The sequence below is a fragment of the Cygnus atratus genome, chromosome 2 (assembly GCF_013377495.2).
Source record: "Cygnus atratus isolate AKBS03 ecotype Queensland, Australia chromosome 2, CAtr_DNAZoo_HiC_assembly, whole genome shotgun sequence".
NCBI classification, from domain to species: domain Eukaryota; kingdom Metazoa; phylum Chordata; class Aves; order Anseriformes; family Anatidae; genus Cygnus; species Cygnus atratus.
The window spans coordinates 146901415-146921733 of record NC_066363.1 but is presented as its reverse complement, the minus strand read 5'-3'; positions in this window follow the sequence as shown (position 1 = coordinate 146921733).

Sequence of the window (20319 nt, the reverse complement as noted above, 5' to 3'; positions counted from 1 at the left end):
TGTTAACACTGATGATTTATCATCACAATATTTTAGCTCTTCTGACCAGTAGGATGAAGTCTTATTATTCTAGGTGCCAAATTCTGTTTAAATTAGAAGAGCACAAAATACGAGTGCTTTAAAATCCCCCCAAAATGTTAGGATGGAAATTCTGATAACTATGCAGAGCTTTGGGAAACATCCTATTCTTGCAACTTAAAAATTGTCTCTTGTGGTTGTCTGGTAGCACAGAAATATTTTTCTGTAAGCTTTTGGCAGGGCTTCCTGCCATGATAAACTTTACATTTTTACATCTGCTACAAAGGGTATTTCCTCTGGATTTAAAAGTCTTCAGTTAAGTCTTAACTTTTCCAACACTGACTTTAGCAATGTGATTGTCCATAAACTAAACCCAAGACCACCACTACTGTGTTGCTTTAACATTCATCAGTTGCTTTTTTTTAAATTTGTTTTTCTTAATACAGTTTCAAAGAGTAGTTCCTTTATTTTCTCTCAGAATAAGATGATATTTATGTCAACAGAACATTTAAGCTCTGAAAGATATTTTCTTCATGTGTTTAGACAAATTTGCTTTTGAAATACAGTTACTGATGTTTGTTGGGAGAGCTGGTTTAACTCTATCTTAGTTTCACTAAAGAATGATTAGTGTGTAGGCAAGTGTGATTATTTTTTTTTTCTCAGTTGCTTGCTGTGAGAATAAATACTGGGAATTTCTGCTCTACTTACTTCTCTTCAGCCGTTGGCCCCATGCTGCTGTATGGTATTGCTGTTTTATTTTACCATGCTGGCAGAAGTAGCTGTGCTGGGGTGTTTGTGGTGACCTCTGTGAATTGCATGTTCTTTTTTACTTGTTGAAAGATGTCTTATCAACAAAAAAGCTCCAGTGCAAAGCTAAAGCCTTGTAAATCCCCCTAAGCAATACAGGCTCTGTAGGAACAACAGACTTTTTAAAGCAAACTTGTAATTTCCCTTTCGTATTCATCGGGGCGAATGTTAGCTGAGGGCAGCGTGTAGGAAGGAACCCCTCTGCTTTCCGTTCATGTTTGAGCATTCTGAAAATCTGAAATAGTGTTTGCTTCTGTTGCATATTTCCTTTCTTGATATTACTTTGGTTTCTGGAAGAAGTCCGCTGAGGAGAACAAGCACTGAATTTGTCTGTCAGGCAAACACCAGTTTTGAGGGTTTGAGTAATTACTGTTTGCAATTGGTGATGTAAATGTGGGGCTTGTTTAATGAGTTAGAGGCAGTTCAGTTGAGCAATTGTCAAGGCAACAAAAGCCGTAGGTGTTCTGCACACCTAACAAAGGTCTTTTGCTCTGGGAAAAATCCTCCGGAGGTAGTTATGCAACTGGAATATCCCTGCTAAGGGAAACTGTTACCTTTTTTAACCCCTTTTTCACAATCGCATACCAGAACAGAATTAAAATCAGTAGTAGATAAGCACTGAAAGCAGGTCAAGTAACCTGTCCAAAGGTAAGGTATGGTTAAGATGGCAAAACTATAGGAAAAGACACTATCCTGTACTCGCAGAGCTGACATAATTACCACTGATGATTATTAATTATTATTCTGTCCTGGTCAGCTAACAGTTTGATTAGATATATACTCATTGGTTACTGCTACTTCTCTGTTCTTCATTCCCAGCCTTTAGTCCTTTTGTGGTGTTAGGTGCAGCGTTAAACTGTTTCTGCACTCGCTTGGATGTTGACAGTTTTGATAATGGAAGGTCTGTTTGTACAATGTTATAAAGCACTTTCAGCTCAAGGAATGAGAAAATTTTAAAAATAAAACTATTAGGTCTGTGTCATCTTGTGAAGATTTGCCAGTATTCACAGGGATATCGTATGAGTAAAGTTAAATACCCGTGTTTAATTGGCCAGTGTCGCTGTGTCCCTGGGGGCTGCTACAAAGCAAGCCTGTTCCCAGCTTCTCAGTGCTTTATGTGCAAACAGTTGGTCCACTGCATGTAGTGAAGATTTTAACAAATGAAGGAAGGCCAGAAAAACATCAGCAGCGATAAAGAGATCTTCCTAAAGAAGGAAGTTGCCCATTTCAGGAGACAGAAGATGCAGAAGGTCTGGGAGATGCTGGCAGAAGGGAATGGGGGCTGGAGAAGATTTATTTGGAAGGTCTCTAAAGTCCCTGTTCCTTCCCTCTGCATCCAGCCTCTTGTGATAGACCAGTTCTTCACATACAACAGATGAAATAGTTCCCTACTTTTTCTGCACAGAGCCAGAAAACAGAAAGCTTTTCAGGAAAGTTGAAGGAGTTCCCCTCTGAAGTTGTCGCTGGTTGCAGGAGTAGCATGTGAACTCTGGCAGGGTTGGGGCCTATGCAGTGAGGACAGAGTGCAAGATCTGGCCTAAAAGACACAAATTTGTAGCAGCTGAAGCTGATGTTGCAGTGATCCTTCATTTAAGTCTCGCATCCACCCCAAATGTCTTTAATTAACTTTACATTTGCATTGCAGAGCAGTTCTGCTTAGCTCAGCTGCTCTCTGTGGGAGACAGAGGAGACACTGCTCGTGGTGCTAAGCAGCATGAGAAAAGTCCTTTTTGTGACTCTAGTTTCCATGTCCCTTGCTGCAGTCCCACACAGCCATTGCACTTGACCCGAGCTACACAGTACATTCAATGCTAATAAGAGTATTTTCTGGTCTGGACAGACCTGCCAGCAAATGATTAGTACCAAGTTAACTGTACATCTTCCAAGTGGGGCCATAGGCATTTGAAATGCTTAAAGTTCAGCCCTTGTTCAAGACAGGAGGGAAAAAAAAAAAAAAGACACTTTAAACATTGTGGAAAAATACCTAATCTCGTTTCTTTACACTTGTTGTGTAAATATAAGATAAGAGCACTATTCCCAAGGTTACCGCAAACAGCCCATCACTACAGAGTACAAACTAACATTTACTAAAATGTATGTTGACACAAAAAGCAGCATTGCTGCAGTCAACTGCAGTAAAAGAAACCACAGCTTTCTTTTGCTTTTACAAATCAAAAGTTTGGGATGTAACCTCCTCAGACCGGCCTTCACAAATTAAGATCTCTACCCTGCTACTAGCATCTACAGAATGTGCATTGTTCTTCTGGAGCCTTACTTTGTCCCACTGTTTTATAAATGCGGTAGGGAAAGGCAGGCGGAGGTCACCCTGGTTTCATCTGCAGGTTTCACCATGGAGAGGAGATCAACAGGCAAAGAAGTCAGTAATCGTGGATTAGCACAGCTGTAACTGATTGACCCTAAAACTGGAATTTACTAGAAAAGAGGTGGGGTTATTTGTTATCATAAACCCTCAATAGAAAAGGAGGAAATCCTTTGCAGGGGATGTTTTCCTGAGAAGTTTTGTGTTTCCTCTGCCGAAAGTAGGGGACAATTTCATCTGTTGTATGTGAAGAATTGATCTATGAGAAGATGCAGGGGGAACAAGGACTTTATAGACCTGCCAAATAAATCTTCTCCAGACCCTGTTCCCTTCAGCATCTCCTGGACCTTCAAAATGTTCTGCATCTTCTGTCTCCTGAAGTGTGCAACTTCCTATCTTATCTCTTTATTTATCACTACTATTCTTTTTTCCTGGCCTTCCTGTTTTCTTCCAGCTTTGATCTGTTCACTGTGTCCAAACAGCTCTGGTATTAGCCTAGCCAGTGCAATTTCTGTGCATATGCATCTCTCTGCTGAATGGGGTTGTTGCCATCTCTTCTAGCTTTTAATTCTGTCAGGTCTTGCACACTCCTGCAAGAGGAAATGACATGGATATATCTCCAGTTTCTCCTATAGTACAATTAAACCCACAGGACCAGCTTTTGCAGGTGAAAACCCTCTTCAGAGTGTTTTTGGAAGTGACTTCTGCCTGTGCATGTAGCTTTGCAAGGAGGCATTTAATGTCATGGAGGGTAGGACATCAACCAGAAGTTCTCCACACAGGCCTTGACCAACTAGTCAGTTACTAACAACTGAGAAAATACCGATTTTCTATGAATAATGTAAATATTTTCTCCTCTGGGAATGTGAATTTTGAGTTCAGTCCAGCTAAGTCAGAGGCTGGGAACTGTCTCAGCATTGACTTCAGTGGGAGTTGTCAGACTATCTCCTCCACTCATCCACCCCTTTTGTCTGACAAATTCCCTAGAATGGTGTGATGGCTGTAGTTTCACATGCCCTCTTCCTGATACATATTGTCATTTGTGCTTTTAGTCCTTTCTGTATTGATAGCTGGCTGTTGGGATGTGTTTTGGGGTGCATGGGTGTGGTGTTCTGGGGAATTTCAGAGTCAACAGCAACTGCACTGTTCTCTTCTCCTCTATCATGCAACCACATGAACAGTTCTTCCTGCCCCTCTCACTTTATCAGATGCTCCACTGCCTTAACCACGAATGCCTCCCCATGCCCAAGGATCTCTGGGTGAATTCATGGTCTGTAGTGCACTCTCTGGCTGCACTTGAAAGATCTAGAGAAAAGGACAGCATAAATAGGGACGCAAGGAAATGGTTTCACGTTGCACCAAATGAGGTTTAGGTTGGGTATCAGGAAGAACTTCTTCATGGAAAGGGTGGCTAGGTGCTGGAACAGGCTGCCCTGGAAAGTGGTGGAGTCACTGTCCCTGGAAGCATATAAAAGACGTGGTTGTGATGGTTAGCAACTTGGTTTAGTGGTGGATTTGGTAGTGTCAGGCTGATGGTTGGACTTGGTTATCTTAAGAATCTTTTCCTACGTAAATGATTTTATGAAACAGGTCACAGATGGTGTTCTATCTTCTGGCATGCTGTATCTAATCTGTGTGGGCTGCAGGCTGGTCAGATGTTAGTCCTTTCCCACGTGAGAAAAAAGTAATTTCCAGAGATTATCCACTAGCACAAAACCTTTGATTTCAAAATTACTCCTTAATGGTAACACCAGAAGAAATTTTTGCTGCCTTAGAGATATAAGGCCTGACATTTTTTTAGTGTTTCTTCTATGGCAATAAAGAAGTCTGTAGAAAAATAGTTCCTTTTGTTCATTTATTTTGTTGAAGAAGAAAACCATTATGTTTAACATGCTCAGCTGGCCTAGTAGGCATCCAGTCTGAACTAAGGATGCAACTCCATGGCTTTCATCTTCCATGCTTCATGATCTTATTTCTAGCCTTTCTCAGAAGGTTTCCGTATGCATTCACGAAACCTGGGAGCCCCCCGGTGGTCAAAATCATGAGCTATTCTGGTTGTTACCCCAAATCTGATGTAGTTCTTAATCAAGTTTTAAACTTAATTCTTGGAGTAATCATTGAGAAAAGATTCAATCAGTTGAAAAAATAGAAGTCTGGATGGTTTCCTGGTTCTTTGGAGATGACCTTGTTACACCTCACTCCTCTTGGTCCTTATTTGATGCTGTCTGCATCTCTTTCCCAAGACTGGGGGATTGCCTGTTATTTTATCTTTCTTCCATGCATGCTTCTCCCCCCCCCCCATCTGCTGTCCTGCATAGGACATCTAGCCAGGTTCTCATCAAAAATCTGTCTGACGATGTTCCAGTTGTGCACTGAATAATGTAGTTAACGTATATTCCATGCTTATTGTCTCATTGTCTACCAGATTGGAAACATATGTGATTCAGAAAGCTTTGGTGTGCTTAATTTTCATGTTGCTCTGAAGTTGGAGAAAATGTTCTGTGATTCCTTGGGGAGTTATTTTGTTGTTTTTGTCCAGTCCCCCAGGAAGAGTTTTCCTTCATGGGAAATTGCATGTTTTTAAAAAGTGTTTCATAGTACAAGGTAAGCAAAAGTGTCAGCTACCTGGAGCAGGTTTACAAGGGAGGAGGAAAAGGTGAGGTGATAATGGGGAAGGGAGGGAGGAGCAATAGCCCCTTTGATTTTCCCTTTAGCAGCTCTGATGCTGTATGTTCTTCCCTGACGTATAGCCAAAGAGGGTAACAGCTACACAGTTGGGCTGACACCCACGACATCACAGCTGTTTGTGCTCTGCATCCCAGATCCTAGGATGGTCCCATGGAGATGTTGGAGTCACTACACAGAGTGACTTGCAGAGAAAGGCCTAGAACCTCATCTCTTCCCAGTACTCTCCCTGCCCTATAAGAGTGAAAGGCAGATGGGTATTTATGAGCGTAAATACTTCAAGGCTTGTCATTTGTAACGTTATATTACAGCACCTACCATGAAGGTCTGAAGCTTCTAGCCTGTAGTACAGTTACAGCATTTGACGGTATTGGGGAGAATGGAAAATCTCACTCAAAATTTCAGCACCAAGTAGGACCTGAGTAGGTTTTGCAAGGCTAGCCTAGGACAGGGTGGAGTTTGGATCTTTGCTTGTACCATAAGCATTACTTGATAAAGAAAGAAGTATCTGAAACTCAACAGCCTTAGAGTCTGCACTTCTGAATTTTACCCCAAAGGGTGCACAGGTACTTCTACAGGTAAGGCTCTTTCAGACCACTGCACTCCAACTCAACATTGAAGGCAACTGGTCTAGGAAACTGCTAGTAAGAGCTGCAACAAGCTGGAGCTCCAGTGGTGTTAAGCTGTTGACTTCATTGCCCTCAACTAGAAGCTAGATCCAGAACAGTAATGATAAAAAATAAAAAATGACAAGCCTAAATGTGTTCATGATTTTGTCTTCTTATCCCTTTTGTGTCAACATCGTTCTTATCTTAACAAGCTCTCCTTCCTTTCTGGTATTTAAATAACCCGCCCACTCCCTACAAAAATGTATTTTTTTAAGCTGCAAGCACACCTCTTCTGAATAAAACATGAAAATGTTGCAATTGATTCCTGGAAATGAGGCTTGTTTAATTTTTGTATTTATTTTATGGATTTGGATTTATGAGATCACATGCCTGTATTTTATGCCCTGGGTACCTTTGCTTAATTCTAGTTTTAGTCATAGAAAAGATTATATTTCCTTTCTCTTAATTAAATGTACACCAGTAAATAAAGCTTGCACAAATAATCCTTCTCCAGCAGCCACTTAGTCCATCCCCACATAACTTAGTGCTGTTTTTTGCCTGAGGATATATTCCTGTGGGACTTTATGGAAAGGCTTAACAAGTCACCACCTCCAGCAGAAGGTTAAATTTCCTGGCATTGCAGAAGTGGATTGTGTGATGTTCCTGGGCTCTGGACATGGACTCTTTCAGCTGCACTGAGTTGGGTGAAGAAATCACTGCCTCCTCTCCCTGCAAGGGTTAGTGTTTCCTCCGTGCCTGCAGAATTGCTTCCCCCTAACCCACTCCAGTTGGAGTTACAGATGATTTCACTGAGCAGTTTAAAAACTGGAGAGAGACCTGTTTATGGGACTCGTTTTACTTGGAAATAGGTTATGAAGCAACACAGAAAATGTCCAGTTAGATAATCAAAAAGAGTGGTAATTAGTGATGGAGGGGCTGAGGGACTATAGATACTTTCATCTTGGACAACTGGAAATAGGAGAAATTCCTTATTCCTTCACAGCCCTTGTCTGTTTCCAACACAAAGCAGTCTGATTATTTTAAATCACCTTTACTAATGGGTCAAACTAATCCGGTTACCTGTGTTGATGTGGGCTTGTTCTGTAGCACTATGAGGCAGCTGAGCTTGCAAAACAACTCATTACTACCCAAAGGTTTTGTGGCTGTTCCACCTCATCTTCCAGTGGCCTTGTGCTGGTTCCAGTCCTCATTTTATTGAGCCTTTTATTGAGCCTTGCTCAATCCAGATCATTAAACATGCTGAAAATTAAGTTTGTTTTAGACTAAGTGATCTTCCTGTCAGTTCAGAGTGCTGGTGTGGTGCATCTCATGAGGAGGCTGGGGACAGACATTGTCTTCTGCAAGCTCTCAGCTCAGCCCATCCCCTGGCACTTCATCCTGGGGCTGCTCCCAAAAGCAGTAACTGGGGGCTCAACCATGGGGGCTGTCACCTGCTAACGAAGTAAACTTCTGTTGCAGTTTATGACAAGTGAAAATGAGTATGTCTGTAGAGTATATCCAGATATCAAACCATCTCCTCAGCTGCAGTGGGGCAGTTCCCACTTTTTCTTGCTATTCTTTCTTCTAACACTGTCCTGCTTAAGAGAGTTTCAGGTGAAAGCATGAGGACTTTGCTTGTACAGAAGTCATTATTTGACAGAGTTTTAAGGTAGTTGCCCTACTACCTGTTTGCTCAAGCAGACACACTACTTGACTTCTAATGTTGCTGGCAGTTTCCACTGACTCCAGGGAGATTCACTCCTTGTTCACAAGCCCTGGAAATAGGGCTCTGGCTTTGTTGAGCTCCCTGTCCAGCAAAGCATTTCAGGAACTGTCTAGGTCCAGGTACGTGTCAGTGTTTGAGGTAGCTGCTGGGAATACTCTGTGAGTGAAAAACATATTCCTTTTCAGAGTGCCAAGGTATTTCTGGCCTGGTAACGAGATCAGGCCGTTTGTGTGAGCTCCTCCCTTCCACAACCTTTGTGTCTGTAGACCTATTTCAACCAATATTACTGCTGGGTGAAGGCCTGAAAAATCAGGGTTCAACAGGTGTTATAAATATAGGAGACAAGCCACCCAGAGATCTCCTTGAAGAGAGGATCTCTGCAAATTGGCATGCATAAACTGGTGGATCACTGGCCTATTTGCCAGGAGATGCAAACACTGTGGGTATGTTTTGGCTTCTATATGCTCATGTGTCCTGTACGTACCACTGTTCTGAAAAGAAGCCACCAGCCATGAGGAGAGGTGGGGCTGACGAGATGAAGTTTCAGCCAGTTCCACTGTACCAGACAGCATTCATGGAAAATCCCTATTACAGCACCTTATTCTTGCCTGCACAAATGTTCCCTGCAGTGTGTTCTTGCTGCACTTTGAACAATCTCAGGGCTGGTGTTTAACCACTCACTGGCAGTCTGTTCCCCTTCCCCACAGGGCTCCTTGTGGGATTTTTTCCTGCACCGTTATCCTCACCGTTTCACAGCTTCTTTCCAGCTGAAGAGCCTCTCACTGCACTGTCCCAAGCCCATTTTAGTTATTTCTCTCTGTTGATTGTCTTACCTTTCAGTATCCAGCATTTTTGCAGGGCTGCAAGAACAAGAGGAATAGTTTCTGCAGTACCTCACTGGAAACATCAGTGTGTGTAGGATCTTCTGCTGCAAGTTGTGCTTAACATTTGAATGAAAAAACCTCCTATTATTATGAGATTCATCTGTGCTTCCTTTGATACCCTCTATTTGCTATATGGAAAGCAGCATTTCCCTCTGAAAGGTGCTTAATATCGTCCAGTCTCTCACCCTGGCTTTATACTGAATTATCTTCAGATCCCAACTCTACGCTGTGAATTATTTTTCGTCCTCCCTGACCAGGTGGAGCACTGCCAAGCCATTGACTAACCACATTTATTGAGGGAGCAAGAGGATTAGTTTTACATTGTGTCCTATATGTGGTCAAAACTTGGGATTCTCCTGGTTACCCAATCTGCACAAATCAGTAAATTTATAAGTGTAAAACAGTTCTAAGAAGTTCCTTCCCAACCAAGAGGAATTTCAGTGTGCCAGACCTTTCTAGGAAAGATGAATGTTTCGTCCTGCACAACATATTTTATTGCTAGAATAGATGAATACGAACTGTTACGGCAAAGTAAATTGAATTATATTAAATAACAGTTACTTCTCTTTGGCCTGGCTTGTTATCCAAAACCCTGGAGTCTCGAAGGCTGGCTAAGAAAAGGAGAACTGGTGTTCTTGCTCATCTGATACTGTTTATTTCCGGGGAAGTCTTCTACAATTTAGTGAGGGGTTTGGGAGGGGTGGTACAATGGGAAACACTGTCAATGGTGCACCCAAAATAATTCAATTTCTGGGAGTCCCATCTGTTCTGAGCATGCCAGAGCCGCTGGCACAGCACCCCTGGCCATCCCAGGGTCCCAGAGCAGATGCATGGATGAGCACAGCACATCTGCTGTCTCCTGGGACCACAGCTGGATCCAGAGCATCTCAAAGCCAGGGTTCAGAGCAGCAACCATGTCTTTGGTGTGGAAGCTGCCCAGACAAACTCCCCAGCTGGAAAAAGAAGAGGCACTGCAGGAAACATGGCCTTAGGGTAGCTCAAGTCAAATGAAAATTAAAAAGTTGTGTTTTTCTAGATAAAGTAGGATGCCAGCAAAGAAGAAAACTCTTCTCAGTGTCTCCACTCTTTTATACCTCTTTTGTAGAGACACTTACCCCTTTGCAGCACAACTCCTGGGTGAAATACTGAGCAATTGTACCTGGGTACAATGGATAGGTGTTACCATGAGAATGTCATGGCTTTCAAAACATGCCTGTTATTGGACTGTGGGTTTGATCAGTCACATCAAATCTGCATCAGGGTGTAATCCATCAGGATACATCAGTGTGTGCTCATATCACACTCATATACTTAAATTGGTTTAATTTTTGAGGGCACTTGAGCATGTAAAGTGTTTTTCTACGACTGGTTTTGCTCTGGGGGAGAAGTGCATTGGGGTGCTGGAAAAAAATATTTATGAACTGCAAATCCTTTCATATCTTTTAGCTTGTCTGCCTCCCCTTCTGTAAAGCAGAGTAATCCTCTCATGTACTTTTTTTTTGTTAGTGTTGTGAGGATAATACACTGTTACACTGCACTTTCTAAGTGTAATATGCTGTGTCCTGGTGCAGTCCCAGTGCTGATACCAGATTTGACTAACCTCCACTTAAGGGTAATTGTCGTTATCTTGGTAACAGGGGGCTTTGTGTTAAAACACATTTGGTCTCTTACACCATAAATTACAGGATCGAACTTTTCTACACAGTGACACCAGCTGTGACTACGATACATGTTCCCTTTGGAAAGAAATCACAGTTTCCAGTTTTCCATGTCTGTCTAACCATGTCCTTGGCAAATCACTCAATCATTACTCCTAGTTCCTAACCTGTACTAAAAATAATGCAGATTGATTTTCCAGAAATGGTAACGTATGGTTGCAAACAACCTTGATCTTTATAAGAAAGTATTATGTGTGTCATCTGCAAATTACATGTATAAATTTACTTGTCCAGTGCATTTCTGTATTACTTCTGCATGCTGGAATAGTAATTGTTTGCTCCATTAGCTTGAGTTTATTCCAAAATTCATGGTCTGGGGAGTTTCTTGTTTGTTTATTTTCTTGTTTTTAAGTATTCTGAACTGTGGTGAATTCTTATATTCATTGATTACAAAAAAAAAAAAAAAAAAAAGCTTATAAAAGAAAACAATCCCGTATCTCTAAGTGTGTCTGCAAAATAGCAGTGATTAAAAGCCCTTATATAAGGGCTTAGTATTTCATGTCCTACCAGGTAGTGAGCTTTAGTAAGAAAACAAACAAAGCAATCTCTGTCTGCTGATGAGATATTTGGTATTATAAATTATCAAACAATGTAAAAAATACCTTTTATTTTGGTTAGATAAAACTCCTTGGCCTGAGGTTGTCCAGGAAGTTGAGAAATGTGTTTTTGGAAAGTTTTGGAGGAAGAGAGAAAAGGGAAAGTAGGTTTTGACATTTTTGACTACTATCTTAACATGAGCTGGTGACTACTCTGTACTGTTTGTGCTAGTGTCGGTTTTAGCTTACAAACTTCAAGACTTAATAAAGTATCTGATTAACTATCGTAAAAACAAACACTTAACATGCAAATTCCTTTCAAATTCAGTGTTTTTTTTTTCTTTGTATTTTTATGTAGTACATTCATGTCAACTGTTTTCTTCCTAGTATAGATGAAATTTTAAATGTCAAGCCATTGAAGATCTGTAAGCACTTAACAGCACTCAAAGTAGTTCTGAAATGATCTTTAAATGTTGAATTAAAATAACTTCTTACAGTGAAATAAGGGGTAAGATACATGTGTAACAGGCAGATGGACTGAAAAAAATTAAATGTGCAGAATGCTAAGTAGTGTCCAGGCAAAAGATATCAATGTCAAGCTAGTACCTCTTTACAGACCCCTTACCTTTTCTTTTTTACACATACAAGTACAGTCTTTTTTTTTTTTTTTGACTAATTGTGTTAAATCTGTTCAAACATATCAGTAAAGATAATGTTTAAAAAGAACAAGATGAAGAGATGAAGTCAAAACATGAAAAATCAAGTAGCAGCTCTTTATTTTCTTTTATTTTTATTTTTTGTTTTTATTTTTCTTGGCAGGGAGGCTCAAATCAAGTTCAATTTTTTCTGGGGTTAAAAGATGAAATCAGAACCAAAATCCATAATCTTTTTTTTTTTTTTTTAACTGTTAATAAAGCAAGTTTCCCGTCTTAAATTTTCTTAAGCAATGCAGGGCATAATTTCAGGTGTTCAATTTACATTGAGCAGTGCTCCTTGAAATAGCTGCCAGAGTGAGGGATAATTGCAATAGGACTTAAATCTGGGAGCATGTCTGAAGAGTATCCAATGGGATCCCCAACCATTTTTCTCCCCCATCTCCTTGCATTTTGCAGGGAAGTGCCATTACAGTCGGATCAGCAAAGGAAGAGGGTGAGATGAGAGCACTCACAGATGAGACTGGTCATCAAATAACCTGAGATAGAGAAAAAAAAATCCCAAGAAATCAGGGAAGCCCCTGTGGTGGTCCCTTCCAGCAGGATTGCTCCTTGAAGCAACGCAGAGGTTACAAATAAAAGCTTGGTGAAGTTTCTGTATTTCTTTTCCTCGCATAGATATTTGCAGTTAATTTCGATGGGTAATTCTACCACACTTTGGGAATCCCATCTCATATACCAAAAAAAAAAAAAAGAGGTCTTGAACCTGACTTGTTTGAAATCCCCAGCTGCCAGCTGGGATTGCCCGAGGGCATTTTGGTGACCAAGAGGCAGGACAGGAGCTGCAGCTCCTCTAAATGTGGCAGAATCAGGTAGCAAAGCCCTGTTTGGCAGAAACTTGTCTGTGGTTGAATTTCTTCCTTTTCTGAATACCCCTTTGGTTGTTCATCTCTTTTATTTTTCTTTTATTTCATTTTCTTTTTTTGTTCCTGGGGAGAATGGGCTGCAAAAATATTGTTTTATGGTTTCTGTTAAGCCTTGTGGAAGGGGGCAGTACTTGTTTTTTGGTTTGGGGTTTTTCTTTTTCTCTTCTGAGTAACATTAAATGCCAAAGCCTGTCTGGAGAGGTGGAATCACAGTGTTGGACTAAGAGCCCTGAGTTTCTTGTCCAGGTTTGAGCCTTGGCTCCAGTCGATGTTGACTGTGAGACGAGCAGGAGATACCCAGCTCCGGGAGGTCTGTGCCTCTTCCTGAGAGCGAGCAGGTCCAGACACGGGAGGAGCTTGCAACTGCAGAGCCAGACATTACTGGAAGAGAAATTACCAGAAGAAAGTTTAAAGGAAACTCGGGATTAAATTAAGAGGGTTTGTAAACAAACTCTCTCCTGTTCATGGTGTCCTTACAGACCGGTTTATAAAGCTTGGCCCAGCCACCTCTAAGCAGCGTCTCCAGTAGCTGCCAGCATCCCCTTCCCCTCTGGGCATCTCCTCCAGCTTTCTGCTCCCCCTTGGCCAAAGGAGGGACGTTCCCTCTGCTCCCTGCATCCTCCCCTCTGACACTTTTCTCCCCTTCCCAGGATTTTTGGGGAAGACGCCATCTCCCTTCCCCACAGACGACTCCGCCTGACCCAGAGCGCGACGGCCAAGACAAGGCAAGCTGGTGGCATTTCCTCTGCGGCTCGGCCAAGTCCTTTCAGAAGAACGTAACGTATTAACATACAACCAGCTGTGAGCAAAACGCATACCATCTGTCACAGCAATTTAAAACCACTGTTCTCATGGCCTGACTTCTTGGAAGTCATTGTAAATGCCATGGATCAAGTTAGCATAGGAGTCTGGGCTTTGCAGTTACTTTAGGGATGCCTCTTCTCAGGGCAGATGAGTGCGCTTCCAGCGAGAACAAGCACTGACGTCAATGATCTTTCAAGGTTGGGGTGTCAGGCTGTGTTAGAGGCTAAATGAACTGGCAGAAAGCCTACAAAGCCCAAGAGGTCATGTGTCTGTGCAAGGTCCCAAGCCCTGCCATGTTGAAGACTGTGGGAGCTGCACGTGGAGGGTGATGGACGCTATGAGCTGCCCACCTCCACCCCAGTCACTGCTGCTGGCTCCAGGGACCATTTATCAGCATGTATTTTGGAAACCTGGGCCCAGTGTCAGCCTTGGGTAGGCCACACAGCTTGCTTCTGGGCTCCTCAGAGACCAACCTGTAACTAAGTGCACAGTCTGTGCTGCTACGGACGTGGTGCCTAAAGGTGGACAAAACTGCAGCATAACATCCCAGGTCTGCAGGAAAGCGTGAGGTGCTCAAACCTGGGAGAGCGACCTCCTGCAGAACATCTCTGTCAGCCTGCCCAGCTGAGCGAGGTGGTCTTTTTCTCCTAACTTTCACCCTCCAGGCCTCAGGGTATGGCAAACTTGGGAAATGTGGTGGGACAGGGCTGTGCACGTAGCCAGGACAAGTCCATCTTCATGCCTTTCCTGCCATGTGCTGTCCCCTGGTCCTGCTGCAGAGGCAGAGAACAGTGCTACCTTGGTAGGCATTTTGAACATATTTATTGTCCACTAAACTGAATTTCTGCTGTTCCATTACTTTTTCCCTCTTCTTCAGTTCCAACCTGAAAGCTCCTTATGGAGATTTGAGTACACGGTGACAATGCTACGACCTTTCTCAACAACATTTGTAATTTCAACAGAAAGATGATGTGTGTTTGTTTGACAAGATCTATTTCTCAACTATCTGCTGCATTTAACTGCATTTCCTGCCACCCCTTCACTTCCAGTTCTCTGCTTTCTCAGTCCAATCACGGCTATTCTGTTGTTTCGCCTGCACTCAGTGCCAGGCAGGTAAGTCTGTAATTCCTTATGTTGTCCTGGTCGCCTCTTCTGAAAACTGGCCAGACTTCAATGTTTTTAACAATTCTGTATGTTTATCAATGCTCTGAGAAACTGGAACTCACTACTAAAAACCTGTCTCCTGGATGAGACACTTAATTGAAGGTGATGTGGGCCTGCCACTATATTTAGGTCTACTTTTCCTACATTTTTCATTAGAGCATTTCACCAGCACCCCAGTCAGCACAGTACAGGACTCAGACTCCTGTTTTCCTCCAGACACACACACAAAAATATAATAAAAATAAAAGGGAGGGAGGAACATTGCTAATATCTTCTATTACAATTCGTAGTTCTTCTACTTTTACTATCTGACCATGAATAATTACTACCCTTAGGGGGCTTTTTTCCCCTCGTATTCTTAGGAAAAAAGTCACTTCCCACTGTCATTCCAATGGCCACACAGTCCCCTTTGTGTCCCATTGCTTCCCATCCTGGTCATGTACCTTTGCTAGTGTGTGATGCACAGTTGTTTTCAGCAGTTCCTTCCTTATTCATTGTGATATATGTGTTTTTGGTTTGTTTAATATTCTGTTGCTGGGAGAATGGTGGAGGGGGATTGTTTGTGGAGGTTTTCACAAACTGATTTAATTTCCTCTCTAAGCCAGTTTGTGCTTTTGTTTTGTTTTGCTTTTGTTTTTAACTCCACTTGACCTCTTTTGTGCAATGTGAGAATGTGCCTTTTGGGGCATTTAGAAAATTGTGTTTAAATAGTTCCCAATTATCACTCACATTTTCCCCATTTAAATTCTGTCTCAGAAACAATTTGGCTCGTAATTGTTTTCAGCTTTGTGTAATTGGACGTCTTGAAAGCACTAAGTGTATAGAATTGCTAGTTTGGATCTCATTTGGGTTGCATGCAATTAATGTAAACCAGTCCTTCCAATCCCTTCCTTTGTAACTGTCAAGACAAGTCTAATCCTAGTGTTACCTCAAGTTGGCTGCTACATTTTTTATATGAGTGTCTGTAGGTGTCATTACATGCCCATTCCTGTCAGAGCTGTGTGGTCTCTAGCCCTTCACATCGTGTTCTCCTGCTTACACTTGGGAATCCCCCTGCTTCCTTTTCAAGCTGAAGGTGTTTCTTGATGCCCTTTAACATGATCAAGTGGGTAAGAAATACTCCTTCTTCCATCGTTTTTCCATTGCTGGTAAGAAGTGGAGAAGTGGTAAGAAAGAGGAGTGGATGACCTGTGAAAATGCAAATTAATGTTTCCCCTTGCCTTACCACGTTGAAAGTGGAATTGTGAATTTCTGTCTTGTTGCTTTTAGTAAAAGTTTTGCACAGCCTTTTGCTACAGTAGAGCAGGATCTGCTGATGGTGGCTCCCGCTGCAGGTAGCCCTACAGCACCCCTGGAGCAAGAGGAAGCGATAGCTACTCCTCATCTTAGTAGCTTTGCTTGCTTCAATTCCAGCTGCACTGAATAGTTCACTAAAATAAATTTCTATTTTTAAAGAAAAGATGAGACCCCATTCTAGGTCTAGGTCATTCAACATGCTGTTGCCACTGGGTTAGGAGGGAATTTAAACTGGGTCTCCTGCACCCACCAAGGGCTTATTTCCCTGGATGCTTCTGAAGGCTCATACAACACAACATTTACCCAGCCACAAAGTATTTATTTGCTTATTCTTTTTGCAGAGTGATTCAGTTGTTTCTCGCGTGCTTTTAAACTTCTTTCCTCAGCCATATTTCATTGCCAAGCATCCAGGATTTTAATTTAATGGCCTTGATTTGGTCCATAAAAATCTGCGTGTTTCATGGGAGAAAAACTCTATGCCAAAAGGGCCACTAATGAAAGATGATAACAGCCTTGCACAATGAAAGGAGGTATGGTACAGGGCAAACAAAAAGCCCTTTTACAACGTTATAAGGTTGTTCCCTTCTGTTTTGCTTAAGGCTCTATTCATTTTAAACTGAATGGTGTCTCTAATTCCACACTCTCTAATTTTTCCTCCTCCGGGAAGACATTGATCAGTATCATTGCCTGGGTCACCACGTCAGATCTCAAGCGCTGCTACTGTTTACTCCCTCCCCAGAATGCTAACTTTGGTTTATTTACCCATCATTAGTAATCCTTGAGGTTTGGCTATTTTTTTCCTAACCGTATGATGAAAGTAATTTTCAGTCTGCTCGAAGTAAGAAGTCCACAATGTCTTTAAAAGCACAGCTGCTGAAGCAATCTATCCTACATTCGCGAAGAGGGATTTGTATGGTTTAAACATCATTACACAGCAAGGGCAGTTGTCGTCATAGTTGCAAGTTGATCGGTCTCAGAACTTGTTCTTGGTTTCAGTTTTCTGGACAGGGCTGCCCATGACAAGTAAAAATATATAAATACTCATTACAGCATATGCTAGGGAAACCTTCAGTGCTTGCTAAACACAAGTAGCTTCTTAGAGATTGGATTAAATAAGCAACAGTTAATATGAATCATGATAAAGGGAACTACAAACAAAACACCCAAAATTGTGTGGTTTAAGGAAGGTCTCAGTTATGACTGCCTCAGTTTCAGACAAAGCCTTTAGTTCCAGTCACCAACATCCCTGGGTACTGATAAACGCGGGTGCAGATAGGCAAAATCTGCTATTAGCTGTGATTTCCTCTTGCGCAGTTTACTCTGGTTTCAGGCAGGGGTGAGCTGAACCAATGTAAATTGTGGTTTCTAGCACATTTTCTTACGTAATTAAGAAGATGGCTTAACCACAGCATCTGCAGGGGCTGAATCTTGGCTTTTGAGTCTCTGACTGGCCACCAAGCCACCCTTGCAGTAGCAGGAGCTGCTGGACTCTTCTGCCCAGCCTGGGAGAGGCAGGCCACCGCTGCTGTTTCTGGAGAAGGCATGGAAGGATGGGCAGTTCCAGCTCCTGCTGAGTCCTCAGTGGTGCTCAAAGTCCGCCCCTGCTGCCTTGGTCAACCACAGACCCCAGGTGAGACTCAAGATGAGGATAAATGCAAGGTGATGGGGATAAGCAGCAGGGCTTCCCCCTGGGGAGTGTGCACCTGCCCTTGGGCTTTGCTTGGTGGGCACAGCCTGGGGGACGTCAATTCCCAAGAGGAGGTCATTCAGCTGCAGAGCCTCTCCTGGGCACATGGGTTGACGGGTACACGTGTGATTTAATACAGAGGAGGGAGTAAGGGTAAGCACAGCCTCTGCAGTGCATACAGTGAGGTGTTTTGATCTCAGTAGTTTTGCTTGGCTGTTTGGCACTCGTGCTGTGCCTCAGTTTGCCGTATGTAAATCAGTAGTAAATGGGTTGAAACTTTTCCAGTGAAAGACTTTTATCCAGTCTTCCATTTTTTTAAATATCAAAACCAAAAAAGTTCCCCAAGAATATGACTCTTTTGAAAACATTTTGCTTTGGGGAAGCATGAGTTAAGTCATTTAGTTAAAACTTGAAATGAGTTATTTCTTGACCTTGTTGAAAGAGAATGTTTCACTTCTTTAGTTTAAAAAAGACTGCGTTAACATTAATACCCGGTTTTTAAAATGTGCTAGTCCATTATAAATCAACAGAAATCTCTAATGGATCCAGAATGACTTTTAAAAAATGTTGTTTCATGTAAATATTGGTATTTTTTGAAATAATTTGGAAGGAAAACCAATTTCCAGATGTCAAAATATTCCTTGCATTAGACACTTCTTCTTGTCTTTCAATGGCTATACATTACAGATTACGCCAATTCTCTCTAATTGTAATATCAGACTGTCTTTTCATATTTACTATAAATTGCTTTCATAACAGAAATGGCAAGATGTTAATGTGTTCTTTTGATTCAGTCCTCCTCATGATTCTTTCCTTTTTTGTTAGGAAAAAAAAATCAGCTGAAGAGTGATGCTATTTCTCAGCAATTAATTGTTTTAAGTTTTTATTTTTTAGCACATTTAGCAAAAGATAAACATCAAAACATCAAAATATTTAACTCTTTTTTTTTTTTTTTTTTTTTTTTTTTTTAAGCAGCAGTTGGCTTGAAGCCAGTATGAAACTCATGGATGGGAAAAGTAGTAGTTTTAGCATGGGAAAAAGAGCCTTTCACTTTTAGGTCACTGGTTCAGATCCTGCAAACAACAGACTGCCCTCAGCTTCCAGCAAGTTAAATGAACGCTCATGATGCCTCTCTTATCTGAGCCAGGTGCCTGGCCCAAATATTATATCACAGCCAGCCCATACATCTTACCATACAATAGCATGTTCTGCTTTTGTCTTGAGTGACGGGCATTTGTATATCCGGGTGCCATCGTATTTCACAGGACAGTTGGTGTGAGGGCTTCTGGCATGGCTCAGGAGGATTAGGACAGTTAAGTGACGAAGAAGACCATGTGGCACCCCATCATCAGCTTCCTGCTTCTCCACAGAGCTCATGTGCGATCCTCGGTACTTCCACTGAGGTCACAGTGAGCCGTGGCAACTTGTCCATGACCGACAAGGAAAACATGAGTGGGTATTCAAGCTCCCTTGTCAGCAAAGGCAGAGAACAAACTACCTCAAGAGTACAATGCAGACAATGTGTGGGGTGAGGAGCAGCCTGGAGCCAGCCCTTGAAAAGCAGAGCACGCTGCTGGGTCTGATGCGGGCTGAGGTCTGACTCCAGCAGGCTTTTTGTAGGAGTTTGGTGACTTGGTGTTGAGCAAGTAGAGCTCTGAGAAGCCATATGGCAGGGCCTGGGCAGCTCCTTCACCCAACAGGACAGCTGCTGGCTCAAGAAGTTACTCAAATTAGGATTTTGGGCCTAAGGATCAGAAGTCTCTCAGGCTAGAAGAGAGATCTCAATGAGGAGTCTTACAGACAGCTTTTGCTTTTCAGTTGTCCTGTGGAGTGGGGACGGGTATTTCCCTACCTGTGCCTCACGAAGCAGAGAGAAATGTGGCCTTGGGATGTTATGCTGCCCCTCATATGAGAGTCTCCTTGGTATTATCCTAGTTTTAGGGGCAGGAGGAGTATCTGAAGATCCCTGTCTACACCGATGGAGATCGATTCCAGAGGAATTGAAATTGATGAGTTCTTTGTTAGCTCCCCATTGGAGTGAAAAATAACTGCACCTAGGGAATTCCCCTTTTGTCCTCTGAAATTGAAGGATTTTGTTTGCTTGTTTCTTAGAACAAATTCAAAAGAAAAATGCTGTGAAAAATTGAGGCAGGCTCCTGAAACACTGTTTGTGGAGGAGCAAGCGTGGGGAGACACCACTGAACAACTCCATCAGCTCCTGGTGCGAGGAGAGCTGCCTGATGACACTGCTGATGAGTAGGAGGAAAATGCTTATATTTTCCTGTGAAAATATCTGCATTTGCAGACCACTTCTTAATCTGACTAAATAGTCCTTTTTTTCAGCAGCTGAACCTCCAGGTGTGATGTTAATGGATGATGCCACTGCTATTTTATGGGCAAATGGCTTTCTAATGCACTAATAACACAGGTTCAGATAAGCTCATTAAATGCACTAGAACATGAAAAGTGTGCATTAGAAAGTGAAGA